Here is a 20,657-nt window from a genome sequence, read left to right as displayed (position 1 = left end):
GTATTGTGTTGTGTGTTGGCTGAGACTTGGTGGCCCCAAGTGCCATTAAAGAGGCAAAAATTTGTGGTGTGATTTAGCCCTGTAACATACCGTGATATGAGCTTAAGTCTCAAGATCATGGTTAGGGTGCGTATATCGCCACGGATGAGTAACTAGATATAGCTGATGTTCCCTGGAAGGTCTAGGTGCACATGCACACCGTAGTGTGTGATTTACATGTTACCTTCTATTCAGGCCGAACTATACTATAGGCTAGTAAGTGTCCTATAGTGTGTCTTTATATCTATATAGATTATTTTAGTTATTGCCAATTTATGTAACGACCCTGGATTTTTCAATCCAGTGTGTACTATGATGTACCGAAAGTTGACCCGATAATGGATCCGAAATGCGGAAGCAAAAGATAAATCCTAAAGTCTATAGAGATGCAAACCATCCCCAAGATACCAATGTGACCTTCCATGAAGTCATAGAGCTCAAGGAAATAACTGGAAGCGAAAACTAACATGAAAAGGGTCAAATGGTACCCTATGGCACCAATGACAACCAAAGGGATAAAATCTAGTTCAAACTAAACCAAGAACACCACTAAATGGCTTACACAAGATTAACAAAATCTAGTAGGGAGGAATGAAGTGATAAAGGCCTGAAGAAATAATCAACCAAACAAAACCTATAAAGCAGCTCCATTTCGGTCGACCGAAATGGAGCTTCGGTCTTCCGAAATGAGCCAAGAAAATGAAGGAAAAGAGCCTTCATTTCGGTCAACCGAAACGACAAACCGGTCGACCGGTTTATGGCTCGAAACTGAAAAAGGCTACTGGAATTGGACTTTTACTGTTCAATTGAAATTCAAAGGCCATCGATCGACCGAAACAAGCTACCGATTGATTGAAACAGGTTAAAAATGCAAAAATGAACCTGTTATGCACCAAAAATGAAAAGAAGTCCCTAAGGCTCAATTGGATCCCCCATTGCATGATCAAATTGAATTGTATGCAAGTGTGTGATGATGTGAACATACACGCAGTGTAAAATAACATTTTAAACATGCTGAAATGGCCTACAGCCTTATTACAATTCACTTACAGCATTTGACATGTCAAACCTTCAAGTTAGAAAAATTACATTTCAGAGGCAAAACTTAACATGCTAACACTTAAATGTGAACAAGAATGCTTCTAAAGAAACTTCCATTCTGCAATTCACCCAAAGCAAGTGCAATCTCCAATTTTGTATCCTGTACCTAAAATATGCCTCAGTAACTTTGGGGTGAGCAACATAAAGCTACTCGTAGGAAATGAGCATGCATCGACCTAACGTTTTACATATTTGCATGATTTAAACATCGTGGTTCATTCCACCTAGCATCTATGTCAAAGGTGAGACTCAGGGAGCATCCTAAGCTACCTAAGATCATTTCTAGCATAAAATACATCATTCATGCAATTCAAACAATATAGGAGCATGCTATACAAAGCGACAAAATATAGATTCTCAAAGTCATCAACTTGAAATCTAATATACAAAAAAGACAAAAGCGGGTCATACCACCTAACGTCTATGTTCCAAATGAATCTATAGGATCATTCCTAAGTTACATTTGAATAATAAGACGCAAATCACAATATCTATGCAATTTAACCAACATAGATGCATGCTATACAAAGCAACTAGATATAGATTCTCAAAGTTATCAACTTGAAATCTAAAATACGAAATCAACTAAATATAGCAATTTAGTATAATTAGAATTTCTAATACCACACATCAAGACATAGATTCTCTAGGTTATCAACTAAAATCTAAAAGTACGAAATCAATTAGTGGAACACTTGGACATCTAAGCTCAGAATTCTACCGAGACCTCAAAGGCTATTACAGGCACTAACCCACTGGTAATACCACCATTAGCGCGCATTATCTCAACGAGGAGAACTCATACCTCCCACACTAGAGCCAAGCTCTAGCCATATCATAGTAACTATGTCCCAAGTGACTCCAAAATAAATAAGTTAACAACTTATATACGTATTAAATAATACATGAAACTACCTTCATGCACAAGTAGGTTGGAACCACACAGTACATGCTCTAAATCCACAATTACTATAGGATGACGAATGTCGAATCTTCAAAGCGCGATTCGTTACGCGCTATAACAACATCACATGTCGAATCTTCAGTGTGCGATTCGTTACACGTTATAACAATATAATTCAATATTGAAAGAATAACTTATAAATCCATTACAAGTCTAAAATCATGCTTCAAACATACTACCAATGTTAAACACATGATTAAATCTTTAACGCAATAGAAACGGAAATTAATTACATAACCTAATTAATTTCTCTAAGTTTCAAGTTTCGATTTAATGATCCCTAATTGACACATGTTATACAACATAGTATGGTCATTACATATACCACATGAAAAACTTAATTAGGTCATTCAAACAATATGATGGAATTTAATTAAATCATGATAATTAAATTCCATATTCCAAAACAACATCAAATGGTCCCAATTTAACTTATATTAGTGTACAAGTCTTAGTTATCACAAATATTAAGTTAAAAACTCAATTTAAGCCAATGGACCCATTAAATAGATTTTAATTAATTCTTTTAATTAAAAACTCTAGAATTTCATACTCATCCAAATGCTCTCAAATTAAAGTATGTTAAACAACATGTCAAGATTTAATTTAAAAGCATGTTACAAGTTAATTTCATGCAAGGTACGACCATGAGAATTAAACTTTTACCAAAGATAATTATTAAATAAAAAGTGCAATTATTATCCAAATAATTCCAATTTAATATATGTTAACAAACATATCAAATCAAAACTTTCTAGCATGCCACAATTTAATTCTAAGTTATACATTATCATGAGAATTAAATCCTAACCATAGAAATTAATTAAATTAAATTCTAGGACTTAAACCAAAGCATGCATACAAGTTGTATAATCATGGAAAACACTCCATACAACACATATAAAATCATAAAACATCCCCTACCTCAATTTGAGATGAAAATCTCAAAAGCCACCAAAATGAAACGGCCCCGAATCCGACGATACTTTGGGGTTTTGTCGAGGACAACGCCGTGAACAATAAACTCCAAAGAGGACCTACCAAAATCCTAACTTGGCTTCAAACCCAAACTCAAAAATTGGCCAAAAATGGGTTCTAATAAGGGTGAAAGATGCGCGTCGTCAAGACGAGCAATAAACACTAAGGCACTACACCTTTTTACAAAAGGAAGTGGCCAGAAAAGAAGAAAGAAGGCCGGAAGCCATGGCTGCCATGGATGGCTAGCCAAGAGAGGGGAGAGATAGAAAAAAATCTGATATTTTCTCTTAAGTCACTCTATTTATAGAAAATCTCAAAAAAGTGCCTCGAATGGGCCTCGCCAGGTCCGGAAAAGAGGAATTTGAGAAAACACGCTCAAACAGCAAAACTCTATGAATGGAAAAGATTTAAAATGAGAAAATATGAACAATGGAAGAAATGGCATCGAAAACCGAGTCCCGAGCAGAAAGTTATGCCCCAAACAAGTTCGGCAGCAACCGGTGCCGAAAACCCTAAAACTGGAGAAAAACAACCAGAAAGAAATTCAAAGAGTACGCAACTCGATGAAAAGTGAAAATGAATCCTGTACTAGGATCCAGGCTCAAAACAAGGCATTTAGTAAGAACTTTTATTAATTGCACAATGGTCCCTCCAAAAAGTGAAAACTGCACTTAATGGCCCAGAATGAAAATATCTTCCAAAAATATTTTCTTAAAAACCCCTGAAATAAAATATCTTCAAAAGATATTAACAAAAAATACCCCAAGAAAAGAAAAAGATTTTGAAAAACTATGCATCCATGCCCCTATGGACACCGAGAGCAACCAGAGTACTTTTTTACAAAAGTAAAGATACGTATTTCATGGAAACCACTTAGAATGAAGATATGTGAAGTCAAAAACCAACTCCAAACACAAGAAGTGAAGTTATGCCAACAAAATGACAAACGGGAAAAAGACAAAATAGGAAAAATGACGAAATAGGGAAAAAGACGAAAAGTGAATATTGTCGAAAAACGAAAAAATGTGGAATTGACTCGGTCCTCAAAGGAAGTTGTCAATCTAAAGAAAAGTGTCTCAAAACTCACTCCAGAGCACTCGAGACGACACTAAGTGACGAGGAACTGAACCCAGGAAGGAAAAATATCAACGGAAAAAAAAAATATCTGTGAAAATCTGAGAAAAAAAGAAAGGAAGGAAAAAGACCGGGTCATTACAAACTATCTAGGATGTATCTGCATATCGGGCTTCTGTATGGATTATAGTAGGATAGAACTTACATATGGGCCTGACCCACTCTTATTTTTCAAGTGATCGTCAGTTCCAAGCTTACAGCTTGATTGTGCTGAGCAGATACAGCCACTCACTCCTTCAACTGCATAGGGTTTCCTTGCATATTTTAGTGTTAGGTTTGGATTCTGTATTTTACTTTTGATTGGGATTATTAGGGGTCCACTAGATGGAATCCCGAGTTGTACGAATTGTAAGGTTTAAATTTTATTAATGTATAATCTTTTGAGGTTTTTAATTTAGAATTCTTTCAGCTTATTATTTTATTCTTATTTTTATTTTATTTTTATATTCTGTGTTCGTATATATGCTTTAATTATTTGGTATCCCTCGGATCTGTGCTCGGACTTAATCACCCGTAGCTCTAGAATCGAGGAGTATTACAGTTATGGTCCATCTTTGTGTTGAATGATTACCCACCCTTTATTCGCCCTCCTGTAAGGAATTTGATCCATTGATAATTCTCAACCTTCTCTTTTCTTTCGTCAATCACCTTATCTTCTATATATATATATATATGTGTGTGTGTGTGTGTGTGTGTGTGTGTGATGACCCTGATTTTTCAAGCTAGTGCGTCTTATGATGAACCAAAGTTTGACCCGATAACGGATCCAAAAATGGAAGTGAAAATAGAAATCAAGTTTCTAGAGATGCAATGCATCTCTAAGATGCCAAAGTGACCTTACATGAGGCCACAGAACTTAACGAGAACAACGCGGAAGAAAAAGATCAGAAAAACACTAAATAAGCCCTCAAGGGTAAAATGATCTTTTTATATGGAAACAATATCTCTAAAAATGTACATCATCCCTAAGACAAAATCATGACTTCTTATGAAGCCACAGAAACAAAAGAAAAGCAAGCGGAAGCTACATTTTAAAAATGGATAAGTTTAGTCCAAAGGGAAAAATGGTAATTTTTAGTAAGATTTAGGTGTTATTGAGTACACCATTGGAAAGACGACGAAAAATTAATCAAGTTAGACTCAAAAATCACTTGATTCGGAGTCCGGACAGAAGAGAAAAGTCAAAACAAAGTTTTGACGTCGCCGCGGTCGTGAATAGTTTTAACAGCAGTGAATAGTGACCTGGGCAAAATGCTAAAATTCGTGTGTCGTTTTGATGCACTAAACGACGTTTTTTTGGAGAAACACGAAGAAGAAACCCCCCTCAAAATAATTTTTCCAAGCTGCCCATATCAAAAGAAAATTTGATTTTTGACGTGAAATCCCCAAAATGCCCATATAACAGACTTTTTCAAAAAGTGCATATGCGCATAGAAAATCAGATTTGATGTGGGGTTTTCGATATCGAGACGGCATTTTCTGAAAAAATGTTGTGAAGAAACCTCCTGTAAAATCATGTTTTCTATATGACTATATCAAGGCTGGAATTTATTTTTTAAAAGAAATTCTCAAAATGCCCCCAGATTAGATTAAGTCAAAAACGATGAAAAATAATAAACAACTTTGCACCAAGTGTTCATTTGACCCTAAATGGTGTTGTATGCTAAAACGATCATGCACGCAAATGTATTTAGTGATTTTAAGCGTGCGGGGATGGTCCGCAGCTCCCAAAAATGCCCGATACAAAATACAACTTATCTGATTCTCAAAATGCAAAGAAAATGCCTTAAATGGAAAACTTGAGACCAACAAGCATCCATTTCATACAAATGTGATATTTTGTGCAAGGTGAGCATTCACACAAATGTAATATACAAATTTACATGCGTTCCAATGGCCTCAATGGTCGTTAAATACAAAATATCATCTATTAAATCTCAAATTTTGCCAAAAATGGCTTTTAAAAGAGAAACTTGAAACTAAAAATTATAAAATGGTTTTAAAAGACCGTTTGACCCTTGGCCACATTTCATGCATAAATAAAGAGACCCTATGGAAGTGCTAAAGTACACTTCCCACACCCCATGCAAATGAAGTGAAGTTAAGACATGCCGTTTTTCTATTTTTCAATAAAATCACTTCGAAATAAAAGTACTTAGAATACAAAATGAAAGTCCTTGGCCCATGGCCTCATTACATACATGTCAAATACATCCCAAATGGCAAACTTAAGTGCTCATTACATATATAGAACCAAATATACAAGTAAAGCTACAAATATCATTTCATACTAACGTTTTCATGAAATAAATACTCTAAGTCCACAAGACATCCCAAAACAAATGCAAAGCTCCAAGTCTTGAATCCTGTACCTGAAAAATGTCCCTACTACGTGGATGAGTAACATAAAGTTACTCATAGGAGATGAGCGTGCATAGACCTAATGTTTCACAAACTTATTAAATTGATATAAATCCATTCATACGGTCATGCCACCTAGTGTCTATGTTAAAGGTGAGACTCAGGGAGCATCCTAAGCTACCTTAGAGCATTCTAGCATAAACCACATCATTCATGCAATTTAACAACATGAAAACATATAGTGCAACGCAACAAGACATAGGTATTCAAAGTTATCAACTTATAACCTAAAATACGAAAGCAACCGAAACGGTTCATACCACCTAACGTCTATGTTCCAAATGAGTCTACAAAATCATCATAAGCTACATTAAACAATTAATACCTAGATTACAATATCAATGCAATTTTAACTAACATTAGAACTTCTAATACAACGCATCAAGGCATAGATTATCAAAGTTAACAAATGAAATCTAAAATACGGAAACAACAAGTTATGACAATTTAGTTTTATTAACTTGTATTGAAAAGCAAGCCATGTAAATATACTAAGCACATGTATACTATACCTAATTGAAATGTTAAACAGCACATCGCAAGTTATAAAGCAATCCATATTAAATAACTTGAAATTGAATGCAAAATCAAGTAGTGGTGGAAAGAGAAGAACATACGGTCTTAATGACCAAGCAAGCTGATCTCGGGTTACTAGCCCGTAAGGTACTACCTAGTGCGCACTAAATCCGGAATCAAACCGTATATTGGTGTTTTAGGGTTACTAGCCCTCAGGGAACCACCCAGTGCACACTATATATTGTAAGGGGAGCTCTCATCCCCCGTACTACAGCCATGCCCTAACCATAACATATCACAATATCCTTATAAGCTTTCCTAAAATCAACAAGTTATGCATCAAGATATAATATATATATACAATTTATTAGTCTACTACCATGCAAAAACAAGTCAAGTAAAATACACAATATTCATCCTATATCTTCAAGGTACGATGGCATACGACATGTCAAATATATAATGTGTATATAAGCAAGTTAAACTATAACTTCTACTTGTGGAATACTATAATACAATTATACAACAAGTTCCAAATTTACAAGTTAAGCATGAAAACAACTTCAATACCTAACTACCTCAATGGAAGCATATAATGGAAATTAATTGAATTAAATAATTAAATTATCATACTACAAAGTAACTTCAAATATTCTAAAATTAATATAAGTTAAAGGTCATGGCAAGACCTAGCTTAATAAGACTTTACAATTTATTTCTACCTAACTCACAACTAGGTAAATTAAACTTCATACAAGAAAATAATTATATAAAGCTCTCCACACTCATTCAAATATTCTCATCTTCATATATGTTAATGAACATATTAAAGCCTAATTTAATATCACATTGTAAGTTCATTCCAAGATAGGTACGACCATGTGAATTAAATTTCATACAAAGAAAATAATTAAATAAAAATCTCAAAACCTATTCAATTATTCTCAATTTAATGTATATAATAGAACATGCCAAACTCATCAACAATATCAAGTTAAAAATCCGATTATGTGAGTAGAACACTTAAAATGAAATTAACTAACCTAATTAATTAATTTTCTCTAGATTTTAAAACAACTCTGAATATTCTCAAATTCACATATGTTAAAGAACATACTAAGGCCTAATTTAATATCATATTACAAGTTAATTCCATACTAGTTATAACCATGTGAATTAAATTTTCATCCAAGTAAAAGATTAAATAAAAGTTGCAATATTTATTCAAATCCTCCCAATTTAATATATGTTAATGAACATATAAAGACTTAATTTAATAGCATGTTACAATTTAATTCCAAACTATATACAACCATGAGAATTAAATTTTACACAAAGAAAATAATTAAATTAAATTCTAGATTAATTACAAAGGCATGCATACATGTTGTATAAGCTTATAAAACAATCAATACAACAATTATGTAAACGTAAAACATCCCCTACCTCACTTTGAGATGAAGTCTCAAATCCCCACCGGAAGGAAATTGTTTCGAATCCTACGATACTCATAGGTTATACCGGGGACAATGAGGGAAGCAATTTTAACCTTTGAGGTACCATGAATATCCAAACCCGAACTCAAAAATGGTTAGAATCGGCTTCTAATAAGGGGAAAAGGACCGCCTCGCCAAGGGTTATGATAAATGCTAAGGCACTACGATATTTTACAAAGGGAAAGAAGGTCAATTTGAGAGAAGAAGGGTGGTAGTCCCCTTGGGCTGTGTGGCTTATCTGTAGCAGTGTGAGAAGAAGGAGAAACAAATGTTTTAATTTTATAACCACCTATTTATAGTAAAACCCTACAAGTGCCCCGAAAGGGCCCTGCTAGGTCCGAAAAAGTAGAATTTGCACAAACGCGCTCAAACGGTAAAACACTATAAACTAAAAAGAACCAAAATGAAAAAAAAAATGAACAACAGAAGAAACGACGTCTAAAACCGAGTCCCGTGCAAAAAGATATGCCCCGAACAAGTTTGGCGGCAACCGGGCCGAAAACCCTAAAACTGGAGAAAACGACCAGAAGGAAATTCTAAGAGTACATGACTCGATGAAATGTGAAAATGAATCCCATACGAGAATCCAGGCTCAAAACGAAGCATTTTATAATAACTTTCGTTAATTGCACAATGATCCTACAAAAAAGAATAACTACAAAACTACCCAGAATGAAAATATCTTCCAAAAAATATTTTCTTAAAAATCCCTGATAAAAATATCTCCAAAAGATATTTATGACAAACACCCCAAGAAATATCAATATTTCTGAAGAATCATTTCATCCAAGCCCCTGCCAGAAAAAGAAACAATCAGCGAGCTTTTCTCCAAAAGTAAAGCTACGCGTTTTGAAAAAAACAATTGGAATGAAAACACATGAAGTCAAAACTCAACTCTGAATACGGAAAGTGAGATTGTACTAACAAAGTGACAAGTAGGAAAAAGACAAAAATTGAATAGTGTCCAAAAAATAAAAATGTGGAAATGACTCGATCCTTAAAAGAAGTTGTCAATCCAAAGGAAAGAGTCTCGAAAACCATTTCCAAGCACTCGAGACGATACTAAGTGAAGAGTAACCGAACTCAGAAAAGAAAATTCAATAGAAAAAATTCATCTGTAATATTTCAGAAAAATGAAAGAAAGGAAAATGACATGTTCATTACATATACCTTTTGGAGTAGACAACCAAAAGATACAAAATATTAATAAGATAGAATTAAAGTTCCTTGAGGAAAACATTGATATATATATCCTCAAGGAACTTTAATTCTATCTTATTAATATTTTGTATCTTTTGGTTGTCTACTCCAAACGGAAACGTATTATACAATTATAATAACCACAATTTAATTTAAAAGGTAGTGACTCGTATTAAATACTGTCCAGAAAGGAAACATTTAACAATGTAATTATTACATAGGAATAAGATGCCGAAACATTTTAACTTAAAAGGTATTAACTCAAATTAAAAATAATGGCTTGTGTAAATCATAAATAAAATGAAACGTTTTTATCCATATAATTTTAGAAATAAGATGCCAACGAAACGTTTGTGTCCTTTAAGGGTTCAGCAAAAGAAAACGTAGCATAAAATTAATAGTAACCAAAATTTAATTTAAAGGCTATTAACTAATGTAAAAAATGCTAAAAATATATTTGAAAATTAAAAATATCATACTCACATTAAAAATACAATTGCTATATAAAAATAAGATGGAACGAAACGTATTTTAAAAAAATAAAAAATACATCCTTAGGGGTGGTCTTCACCAAAAGAAATCATAATATAAAATAAATAGTAATCAAAATTTAATTTAAAAGCTAAGCTACTAACTAATATAAAAAATAGTAAAAAAATATTTGAAAATTCAAAATATCCTACTCATATTAAAAATAGAAGTTTGTGTCCATCATAAAAGAAAACGTATAAGAATACAATTATTATTTAAGAATAAGATAGAAGGAAATGTTAAAAATAAATAAATAAATAAATAAAAAATAGTATGAATGATTAGATGAATCATTAAGTACTATAATTTGATATGGGTTATTAGGTGCTTCAATGAGAATTTTTATTAAAAAAAAATGTTAAGAAATGTGACTTTTTTTGTGAAAAAAATTTCAAAAATGTTAAGAAATTAGCTACACTTTATTTTGGATGAATAATAATATAAAAATTGATTGTATCACGAATTGTAGATGACCTCTTCAAATTCAAATTAAAAAATGTAACTTTCGATATGCTAATTAATACATGCCTATTTATTGATTTAATTACATATTAGTAATTAAAAGTTGAAGTTACAATTGGTAAACACATGAGATGAATTATGTGTGTAATGATCCGGTCATTTCCTTCCTTTCCTTTTTCCTCAGAATTTTATGGGTGAATTTTTTCCGTTGAAATCTCTTTTCTGAGTTCAGTTTCTCATTGCTTAGTGTCATCTCGAGTGCTCGGAAATGGTTTCTGAGACTTTTTCCTTTAGATTGACAACTTCCTTTGAGGACCGAGTCATTTTCACATTTTTCGTTTTTCAACACTATTCATTTTTCGTCCTTTTTCCTGTTTTGTCCTCTTCCCTATTTTGTCTTTTCCTCGATTGTCACTTTGTTGGCGTAACCTCACTCCTTGTATTCGGAGTTGGTTTTTGACTTCACGTATCTTCATTCTAAGTGGTTTTCACGAAATACGTATCTTTACTTATGCAGAAAAGTACTCTGGTTGCTCTCGGTGTCCATAGGGGCATGGATGCACGATTCTTTATAATCTTTTTCTTTTCTTAAGGTGTTATTTATAAATATCTTTCGAAGATGTTTTATTTCAGGGGTATCTAAGAAAATATCTTTTAGAAGATATTTTCATTCTAGGGCAGTTTTGCAGTTAATCCTTTTTGGAGGGGCCATTGTACAATTAACGAAAGTTATTACAAAATACCTCATCTGGATCCTCATACGGGATTCATTTTCACATTTCGTCGAGTCGTGTACTCATAGAAATTCCTTCTAGTCATTTTTCTCTAGTTTCAGAGTTTCTGGACCCGATTGCCGCCGAACTTGTCTGGGCATATCTCTCTGCTCGGAACTCGATTTTTGACGTCGTTTCTTCCGTTGTTCATATTTTCTCATTTTAAATCTTTTTTGTTCACAGAGTTTTGCCGTTTGAGCGTGTTTGCTCAAAATCCACTTTTCTGGACCTTACGGGACCCTTTCGGGGCACTTTTTGAGATTTTCTATAAATAGGGAGTCTTAAGTCAAAAAGTCAGATTTCCATCATCTTCTTCACCCTCTTGGCCGGCAGCCATGGGAGCCCAAGGGGCTGCCTTCATTCTTTATTCTTCTCCACTTGATTTCCTTAGTGGAAACTCTTCGGCCTTAACATTTATCGTTCCCTTCGACGTGCTCTACCTTTTCCTCTTATTAGAATTCATTTTTGACCGTCTCTTAAGTTTGGGTTTGAAGTCAAGTTGTAATTTTGATGGGGCTTCTTGTGGGTTCATGTAGATCGTGTTGTCCCCAACAAAACCCTTTAGTATCGTAGAATTCGGAGCACTTTTTTTCGGTGGGCTTTTGAGATTTTCATCTCAAATTAAGGTAGGGGATGTCTTAGGTTTATATTATTATTGTATTGATTATTTTATAAGCATATACAACTTGTGAGCATGCCTTGTTCAAGTTTTTAGAATTTAATGATGGTATATAGTTTAGAGTTAAATTATGGCATGTTAGTAAATTAGGCCTTGGTGAGTTGTGTAACATATATTAAATTTGGGACATTTGAATAAGAATTGCAAAACTTATTTAATATTTATCTTTTGTGAAAGATTAATTCACATAGTTGTATCAAGCATGAAATCAACTTGTAATGTGATATTAAAGTAGGCTTTGGTAAGTTCTTTAACATAAGTTAAATTGAGGATATTTGGATATGTTTGAAAATCTAGAGAAAAATTAATTAATTAGCTTAATTAATTTTGTTTTAAGTGTGTTAGTCATTTAAATTGATATTGGATGTAATAGGTTGATAATTCCTTGAAATGTAGTCCGTTTAATTACCTTGTGAGTATGCTACTAACTTGTTGTAGAACTAGTACTTGTAGCCTCTAAAGATGGTAATTAGACTTAGCATGATAGGTGATATCATTGTCTTGAATAGCTCGTTTAAATATATCTTGTGTAGGTATATAGCTTGTTAGAATATTACAATTGCTTACCTTGAGAGCTTGGTTCTAAATTGTAGCTTATTTAGTACTTGTGGCTTAGGATAGTAATTTGGTTTAATTGTTGTAAAATAGTCTTGCTTTGTATATAAATTGCATAATGGAACATTGACACGTCATATGCTATCTAGACTTGAATTCTAGGACATGGTTTATATAGATTCAACCTTACTTGTGCATGTAAATTGATTCCTAGACATTATTTGAAATATATAAGTTTGGTTTAACTTATTGATTTTGCATAAGTTTTGAACTTATTGTTTTTGGAGGCTTGTAAGGATCATGTTCATGTGATGGCTAGGGTTTGGCCCTGGTACGGATTTGTGAGTCTCCTAAGTCATATGAAGTACGCAGTAGGTAGTACCTTGTGGGTCGTAATTACTCGGAATAACTTATACACGTGCGCACTAGGTTGTACCTTGCAAGCTAGTAACCTGGAATAACTCGATTGGTCTGCAGCCAAGGATCCTAGTCTTTCCACTATTTGATTTCGCATTTAATTTCAAGTTGTTAATCATGGATTACTTGTAACTTGAGAATTGATGCTTACTTTGGGTATTTGAATCCTATTTAGTATACTTGAACCTATATATTTGCCCCATGTTTCATTTTAGTATACTTGAACCTGTATACTTGCCCCATGTTTCATTTTAGTATACTTGTGCCATGTATACTTGTCTTGTGCGTATTTGTTTATCTTAGTATACTTGTCCCATGTATACTTGTCTTGTGCGTAATTGTTTAGCTTAGTATACTCATTTTTGTATACTTGATTTATGAGTACTCTATATGTATATCGAATACTTATGCATGTATGTTGGATATTGCTTTTCTTATTCAACAAAATTTAGAGAACTTGAACATATATGCTTGTATGTCGTGTATCATGCTTTAATACGGCTTAGTTTACTTGAGCATGTATACTTGTATGTCATTGTTCATTTCAATTGCATGAGTACCTTAGGATGATTCCTGAGTCTAACTTTGACCTAGATGTTAGGTGGCATGAGCCCTTTAACATGCTTCACCTTAAGGTGATATAATTGTAAAATACTAGGTCGATGCATGCTCATCTCCTACGAGTAACTTCATGTTACTCACCAACGTAATAGGGATATTTTTCAGGTACAGGGACCTTGATTTGGGATGCACACTATGCCATGGAAGTTTCATAGATTTGAAGAATGTTGGCATGAAACCATATTTGTAGCCTGTATGACAAAATTTGTATTTTTGTTTTAAATATGTAATGTATACATAAGTACACTTTTTGTAATGTATTTGACATGTATGATAGGAGGCCAAGGGTCAAACATGTTTGTAATTGCACTTATACTCATTTGGTACCATTCTTTGTATAAAAATATATTTTTATCAACTTTGGAGGTTTAGCATGTCAAATTTTGTAAATGAAATGTAATAAGGCCATGGGCCATTGTAGCACGTCTAAAATATCATATTACACTTGCGTGTATATTCACACCATCACATATTAGCATATAATATAAATTGATCATGCCATGGGGGATGCAAATGAGACTTAAAGTCTCTTTTTCAGTTTTGGTGCATAGCAGGTTCATTCTTCACATTTTCGACCTGTTTCGGTTGACCGGTGGCTTATTTCGATCGACCGATGCCCTTTGAATTTCAATTGAATAGTGAAAACTCAATTCCAGTAGCCATTTTTCATCTCGAGCCACAAACCGGTCGACCGGTTTATCATTTCGGTCGATCGAACTGAAGGCTCATTTCCCCTTCTTTTCCTGGCTCATTTCGGCAGACCGAAACTCCATTTCGGCAGACCGAAGCTCCATTTCGATTGACCGAAATGGATCCGCCTTGTAGGTTTTCTTTGGTTTGTTGTCTAGACAGGTTAACTTCATTTGTTGTTCCTACAGGACCTTGTTTATCTTGTTTGAGCCATTCTATGGCACACATGGTCTAGTCTAAACTAGATCTTGCTCCTTTGGTTGTCATTGGTGCCATGGGATACCAAGTGACCTTTCATTTTAGCTTTTGCTTTCGGTTATTCCTTTGGGTTTCATGACCTTATGGAAGGTCATCTTAGGATCTTAGAGGTGTGTTATGCTTTGAGAGACCATTGTCTTGTTTCTTTTGCTTCCGCATCTGGATCCGTTATCGGGTCAATCTTCAGTTCATCACAGGACACTGGGTTGAAAAATCCAAGGTCACGACAGTGTAGATGACCTCTTCAAATGAAAATGTAACAGTCCTCTCTTGATATAAAATAATAGAAAATATCAAGAAAATCTTGATATGCTAAATAAATGTATTCTTATTAAATTATTTACATATTAATAATTAAAAATAAAAAATAAGAAAATGTAATCGTCCTCTCATGCTAGATAAATGCATACTTATTAACTTTATTATATATTAATAATTAAAATAAAAATTACAATTGATGAACAAATGAGTGAAACTTGTTTAGAAATAAAATACACTTTTATAAATAGTATATTGATTGAAATTCTTAAGTATGTGTTATAGATATGAACCATCAACTAATTAATAATGATTGTGCTTTTTTAATGTAACTTTTTTTGTGAAAAAAAAAAGAAAAAAAAAAGAAAAAAAAAAAAAAGAAAAAGAAGAAGAAGATAGCTACACTTTTAGATGATTTGAAATAGGTATCTAGAAATGACAGTTATATCCCTTCACTTGGATCCAACCAACTAGGTTTCAGTTGTTGTCGCAGGAAGAATGGTAGGTCACCCTACCGGAGTCTTTCATTACCGATCACGGTTCAGTCTTTTGCTTTGTAGTAGGTTGAAGAGGTTCCCTTTTGGGTCGTTCGAGAAAGAAAGATGAAACCAATACTTAAGTTAAGAATAAAGACTTACCATTCCTTCTAATTCTAATAGAACCCTTATGCGAGAGAGGGAACAGCTAATTAATAATAATTGTGCTCATTTAATGCGACTTTTTTTGTGAAAAAAAATTCAAAAATGTTAGCTACACTTTTAAAATAAAAGGAAACGTATTACCAACCCTTTGTGTTGAATGATTACCCACCCTTTCTTCACCCTTCTGTAAGGAATTTGATCAATTGATAATTCTCAACTTTCTTTTTTCTTTCATCAATCTCCTTTTACATATCAATGTTTTCCTTAAGGAACTTTAATTCTATCTTATTAATATTATGTGTCTTTTGGTTGTCTACTCCAATAGGAAACTTATTACACAATTATAATAACCACAATTTAATTTAAAAGGCATTGAATCGTATTAAATACTATTTCCTTTAACAATGTAATTATTATATAGGAATAAGATGCCAATGAAACATTTTAATTTAAAAGGTATTAACTCATATTAAAAATAGTGGTTTGTGTAAATCATAAATAAAATGAAACGTTTTTATCCATATAATTTTAGAAATAAGATGCTAATGAAACGTTTGTGTCCTTTGAAGGATTTTTTAGCAAAATAAAATGTAGTATAAAATTAATAGTAAACAAAATTTAATTTAAAAACTATTAACTAATGTAAAAAGTACTAAAAAAATATTTAAATTTAAAAATATCCTACTCATATTAAAAATGCAATTGTTATATAAGAATAAGATGGAAGGAAATGTATTTTAAAAAAAATAAAAAAAAAATACAACCTTAGGGGTGCTCTTCACCAAAAGAAATCTGAGTATAAAATTAATAGTAATCAAAATTTAATTTAAAAGCTAAGCTATTAACTAATAAAAAAATAGTAAAAAATGTTAAAAAATTCAAAATATCCTACTCATATTAAAAATAAAAGTTTGTGTCCATCATAAAAGGAAACGTATAAGAATATAATTATTATATAAGAATAAGATGGAAAGAAATGTTAAAAAAAAAAAAATTAAATATAGTAGGAATGAGATGAATCATTAAGTGCTATAATTTGATATGGGTTATTAGGTGCTCTAATGAGAATTTTTATTTTTAAAAAAAATGTTAAGAAATGTGACTTTTTTGTGAAAAAAAAAAATTCAAAAATGTTAAGAAATTAGCTACACTTTATTTTGGATGAATAATAATGTAAAAATTAATTGTATCACGAATTGTAGATGACCTCTTCAAATTCAAATAAAAAAATGTAACTTTTGATATGCTAATTAATACATACACATTTATTGATTTAATTACATATTAATAATTAAAAGTAAAAGTTGCAATTGGTAAACACGTGAGATGAATTGTGTAGATGACCTCTTCAAATGAAAATGTAATAGTCCTCTCTTGATATAAAATAATAGAAAATGTCAAGAAATTGTTGATGTGCTATATAAATGTATTCTTATTAAATTATTTACATATTAATAATTAAGAATAAAAATAAGAAAATGTAACCGTCCTCTCATGTAGATAAATGCATACTTATTAACTTTATTATATAATAATAATTAAAATAAAAATTACAATTGATAAACAAATGAGTGAAACTTGTTTAGAAATAATATACACTTTTATAAATAGTATATTGATTGAAATTCTTAAGTATGCATTATAGATATGAACCATCAGCTAATTTATAATGATTGTGCTCTTTTAATGTGATTTTTTTTGTGACAAAAAAAAATAATAATAATAATAAGAATAATTTCAAAAATGTTAGCTACACTTTTAGAATAGTATAGACATGCATTATAGATATGAACCATCAGCTAATTAATAATGATTGTGCACTTTTAATGTGACTTTTTTTGTGAAATACTTTAGAATAAAAGGAAACGTATTACCCACCCTTTCTTCGCCCTCCTGTAAGGAGTTTAATCAATTGATAATTCTCAACCTCCTCTTTTCTTCTGTCAATCTCCTTACCTTATATATATATATAAATATATCAATGTTTTCCTCTACGAACTTTAATTCTATCGAAACGTATTATACAATTATAATAACCATAATTTCATTTAAAAGGCATTGACTCGTATTAAATACTATCCATAAAGGAAACGTTTAACAATGTAATTTTTATATAGGAATAAGATGTCAATGAAACATTTTAATTTAAAAGGTATTAACTCATATTTAAAATAGTGGTTTGTGTCAATCATATATAAAATGATATGTTTTTACACATAATTTTAGAAATAAGATGCCAATGAAACGTTTGTCTCCTTTAAGGATTCAGCAAAAAAAAAAAACGTAGTATAAAATTAATAGAAACCAAAATTTAATTTAAAAGCTATTAACAAATTTAAAAAGTACTAAAAAAATATTTGAAAATTGAAAATATCCTACTCATGTTAAAATTACAATTGTTATATGAGAATAAGATGGAAGGAAACATATTTTTAAAAAATAAGAAAATACATCCTTAGGGGTGGTCTTCACCAAAAGAAATCATAGTTTAAAATTAATAGTAATCAAAATTTAATTTAAAAGCTAAGCTATTAACTAATATAAAAAATAGTAAAAAATGTTTGAAAATTCAAAATATCCTACTCATATTAAAAATAGAAGTTTGTGTCCATCATAAAATGAAACGTATAAGAATACAATTATTATATAAGAATAAGATGGAAGGAAATGTTAAAAAAATAAAATAAAATAAAATAATAATAAAATACGTTATGAGTGATTAGATGAATCATTATGTAACGATCCAAACCGGGGTCCGGATCGCTAACCGAATCCTTCACCAAACCCGAAGACATACTAGGGTAAAATGGTCATTTTACATTGTGAGAGGTTAATCCATCCTTAAACTAATCAAATGAGATTTAAAATAATCATTCTTAATCATTTCATAACACTTGAATAGGTTCTACAATCATTGATGTGAATTCCCAAAAGTATCCTTACCTGGTTCAAGGGAAATTCTGATATTGTTCCCCTAAAATGAGTATAACTCTCTACATGAATCGAATATGAGGATGAGGTTGATATTATTAGAAAGCTAACTTAAAATCCTTGAAAATGGGCTCCAGAATGACCCAATTTGGGTTCCGAATGAAGAAGTTATGACCGTCCGAAGTCAAACGTTCCAAGCTGTCAACTGAAAAAAGCCAAAATAGTGCACTAGGGGACTTGAACCAGTTCAAGATGAGCAGTATGCACATTCTAGAACCAAAGACCCCCTTTTGAACCGGTTCACTTGGGCTGAACTGGTTCAAGATGTCCACAACCTCTAAATAGCCCTAAACAACCTAAAATTGTGATCCTTTACACCTTGGCTCAACCTTGGTCCCTTGGTGACCTAACTTAAAGCCCAAACCTATCCCAAATCTTCATTTAATGATGGAACTAACATTACAAAGTAGTTCTAAAATCGAATAAGACCATACACGAGTTCGATACATCATTAAAATTAAGCAAAACCATCATATATTAAAAATATGGCCTTAAGGCCTTACATGGGTATTAAAATCATGATGAGACTACAAAATACAAATGAATGGTCTCAAGACCATTTCTAACCATGTGACATATACAAATTGATCCCTAATACAATTATAACAAAAAGGAGTGAAATAAACATTAAGCACTAAAGAGTCCAAGTCCGTCAACCAGTCTACACCGGTGGTGGATTATCGTCCGCCACTACTTTGCCAAAACATGAAAAATGTTAATAATAAATGGATGTGTATAAAGCTCAGTAGGAGGTGCCTAAGACACACCTCTTGTAACCCCATAAATCCAAACAATGAATAGAAAAATAGAGGATGGGGTCATACTAAGCCAAGGAAAATACTATATAAATTTCCAAGTTCAAAACAAATGAATGTCGTGCTAGGAATGTAATGTCATGCATGTCACTCCCCGTTTTCAGAAAACATCCATCACTTCACAAACTATTAATATAACCCGTCCTTTGGTGACTCCGCAGCAATACGAGAGAAGGGTTGGCTATTGTCCCTGACCTTTGGTACCCCCGCGGGGTCATTTGGGGCCTAGATAGCTCAACCACGCTAGGGCGATCTCCCTAATTCCCTCTAGATTACATTAACACACCGGCCCTTTGGTGACTCCGTGGCAACCGGGTTTACATAAAATCATTTTAGTCAAAACATTTTTCCAAAAATCCTTTTTTCATTTATTCGAAATCATTTTCTTCCATTCATGCCCTTTGATATGCATGTATGTCTCACGCTTTCAATGATATGGCAAGAAGGGATTTTATACAACACAAATTAGCATGTTTTACAAGAATTCTAAGAAAAAATTACACATACTTTCAAATATCACTACTAGCAAGTTTATAACATAATAAGTATAGAAATTCAACACTTACACAAGGAAACTAACACATAAGCATGTTTTTCATATAATTCAATGAACACATATGATTATAAACTCCATATACGACATTTACATCATATCCAAGGCAAATAACTCAAATTTAAACATGTTAAACAACAATTAATGAGGAGTAACTCACAAAGGAACAAGAAAAACAATAATTAAGAACCACAACCTCAATCTAAGCCAAAATCCTCAAATTGTGCCTTAGATTTTGAATCTCCTAGAGTGCACCAAACTAGAGATTACTCCGATAAACTTGTAGATCTCATCATGGGCTTCAATTTGCCGCAAACAGCTCTTAAAAATACCAAAAAATGGAGGAGAAATCAAGTTTTGTAGCCTTGAAACAAAAAGGAAAAAGAAAAAGAAATTTGAGAGGGGGAGAGAGAGACTTGCGGGAAGAGAGAGAGAGAGAGGAAAAGAAGAATGAGGCCAAAATGCCTCTAAACCTACTTAAAACATTGATGTGGGTCCCACCCCTTTTTTATTTTATTTTCCTTTTATTTCTTCTTTTTTTACATCACACAAATATGTATATAG

This window comes from Cornus florida, unplaced genomic scaffold, assembly GCF_030987335.1.
Source record: "Cornus florida cultivar Cherokee Brave unplaced genomic scaffold, ASM3098733v1 CherokeeBrave_3.0.0_Hap2_Chr11, whole genome shotgun sequence".
In the NCBI taxonomy this organism is placed as follows: domain Eukaryota; kingdom Viridiplantae; phylum Streptophyta; class Magnoliopsida; order Cornales; family Cornaceae; genus Cornus; species Cornus florida.
Note: the sequence above shows the minus strand (reverse complement) of the source record.